Raw genomic sequence first — 2,905 nt, 5'->3', positions numbered from 1 at the left:
AGGAATTATGGAACAATCGGGATCAAAGCGTAGAAATGTAATTTGCTGATTTGTGAAAAGAGATGGTGAAGGAGATCAGAGGCTAGAGATCAAAGTTTAAAGCTAAGAGCAAGTGGAGAGGGAGCGGGTGTGGCAGTGAGACTGGCGAAAGTGGGGTGAATGTTAAGTAGTAAACAAGGATTCCATGGTTCTTGGATATGGAATTCAAGGAAATAAATTTCCAGCAGTGTGAGGCTTTGCCTAGAAAATCCTAGGGACTGCAGTGTGGAAAAGCCCTGGCTTTCTTGGAGAACTTGGTTATAGGAGCTAATCAGTCTGATAGCAAAATGAGTTATAATAAGAAGTTATACTTCTGCATTTAGAATCTAATCCGGATTTAGTTACAAAGCTCTATATGTGTGGATTAGTTTGCTAGGGCTGCTGTAACAAAGTACCACAGATAGAGTAACTTAAACAACAAAAATTTATTTCCTCATAGTTCTGGACGCTGGAAGTCCAAGATCAAGATATCTGCAGGTCTGCTTTCTTCTGAGGCCTCCTTGGCTTGTAGATGGTCATTTTCTCATTGTGTTCTCTCATGGTCTTCTCTCTGTACGTGTGTGTCCTAATCTCCTCTTCTTGATGAGACACCAGTCATATTGGATTACAGCTCACCCTAATGATCCCATTTAACCTTAATTCCCTCTTTTAGGGTTCTGTCTCCAAATATAGTCACATTCTGAGGTACTGAGGGTTAGGGCTTCAACATATGTATTTTGGGGAAAACACAATTCGGCCCATACCAATACGTAAATTACCAAATTAGACTCATAAGAAAGAAGGAAAGGAATCTAAAAGATGACTTAGCTCAGTATCTCCATTTTATTTATAAAGCATTAGAAACCATTAGAGGCGAAGGATTAGTTTTTTCGCGAAGGCTATCCTATCAGTAGTGGTGATGGAACTAGAACTCAGGTCGTTCCCACAGCTTTCCCCTCCCTCAGGCCTCCTGAAAATAGTATGAAAAACAATAGAGGCAAGAAGTACAGGTCGGCACTTCCCCAACTTGAATGTGCATGCAGATCGCTGGGGGATCTTGTTAAATGCAAATTCTGATTCATTAGGTCTGACGTGGGGCAATGATTCTGCATTTACCGCAAGCTCCCAGGTCTGCTGTGCTGGTGCTGCCTGGCAGTGTGGTTCCTGCACTGTGGCTTTTCATCAGCATCACTTGGGAGCTTGTTAGGTATGCAAATTCTAAAGCCCTCTCCAGATTTATGGAATCAGGAGCTATTGTAGTGGGGCCTGGAGATCTGTGTTTTAATAAATCTCTGGGGTGATTCTGATGCATTTGCAAGTTTGAGAACGTCTGCTCCAGAAACAGTTTTCTTAACCTTGCTCTGTCTCAGACCTATCCGATGAGTCAGTTAAAAAGGCAGACCAACTAAATCAGAATCTATGGTGACTGTCTATGTGTTTGGGGGTGATGGTGAGGAAGATGAAGTAGCTATATTTTTTAAAAAAAACACTCCAGGAAATATTGCTAGGCAGCTAGGTTTGGGAACCACTATTGTTGACTGTACCCTGGAACCATCCAGGTTGCAATCAATCATTTTAAAATGTTCCATTTGTAGCCAGCTGTCCAGCGAGCACTTTGATTAACTGAGGGAACTTCTTTTTTTCTCTCTCCTCATCCATAAGTCCCCAATCTTCTCCTTCCTACTGGGTTATTCTGACTTCAGATAACACCAGCCATTAGCGGAATGTCATCGAGCTGAATTTCATTATGTTCTGACACCTTTGCTCTGCAAGTCTGTGATATTCTGTGGTTCACCTTTATGTTAAATTAGTTCTCATCCACCTGAGTTATTAATACATTACCCTGGTGAATTATCTTTGTTCTCTACCATCCTGAATGTATCCCCGCCCCCACCCAGTTCTATATTCACCTAGGCATTGGTTTGCAGGCTGGGACAATTCACACTTAGGATGACTTGTTTACACTGAATATGGCCAGGGGACGTCATAAGGAAGGCAGAGATAACATCAGCATGGTAAAAACGAAAAAGCTTGATAATACTCAGTGTTGGTGAGGTTACAGGAGAAAAGCACCCTTATACACCATCAGGAAAAGTCAAGTAGCCTATTTGGAGGGCAATTTTGTAATATCTATCAAAAAATAGTTTTTAAGTCACATGCTCTGGTTCAAAAATGTTATTTCTAGGAATTTATCCCAGAGAAACACTTATACAATGCACAAAGATTTATGGGTAACAATGTTCATTGCTGGATTGTTTGTAATGCCAGAAAAACTGGAAGCTGCTACAGTAGTGATCATTGGGAGAGTGATTAAATAAATTGTGTTCTATTTGTGCAATGGCATACATTAACTAAGAGAGGAACTCTGTAAGTATTGGAGAAAGCTGAAAGGCTGGACCCAGCTGAGGCCATTGCCCAGAGTGGCGGAATGTAGTCTTCCTAGCAAGGCTGTCTCAGGGAAGCTGAGTTTCTCACATGGCAGCTCAGGGCTAGCAGAGCAAGTGTTGACTGAACCAGGTAGATGCTGAATGGCCTTTCATGCCTTAGCCTCGGAAGACATACACTGTCACGTCTTCACTTTCTATGGGTGGAAGTAGTTGTAAGCCTACTCAGATTCAAGGGGGTGGATATAAATTCCCCCTTTCAGAGGGAGAAGCATCACAAATTTGTGGACATGTTTTATAACCACCACACCACTGTTACCTCTAGGGAGAAGGGGTGGAGGAAGAAGATTTTGCTCGTCATTGTATACTCCTCTCTATTTGATTGATTTAAAGATTCCTCACATTACTTTTGAGATTAAAAGAGAGGTAAAATAGGAAAGTAATCGGAGGAGAAGGGAGGCCAGTGGTAGAAAGTTGCAAGTGGAGGAAGGGATGGAAAGAGA

This window comes from Pteropus vampyrus, unplaced genomic scaffold (genome assembly GCF_000151845.1).
Source record: "Pteropus vampyrus isolate Shadow unplaced genomic scaffold, Pvam_2.0 Scaffold130, whole genome shotgun sequence".
In the NCBI taxonomy this organism is placed as follows: Eukaryota; Metazoa; Chordata; class Mammalia; order Chiroptera; family Pteropodidae; genus Pteropus; species Pteropus vampyrus.
This window is presented reverse-complemented; position numbering follows the sequence as displayed.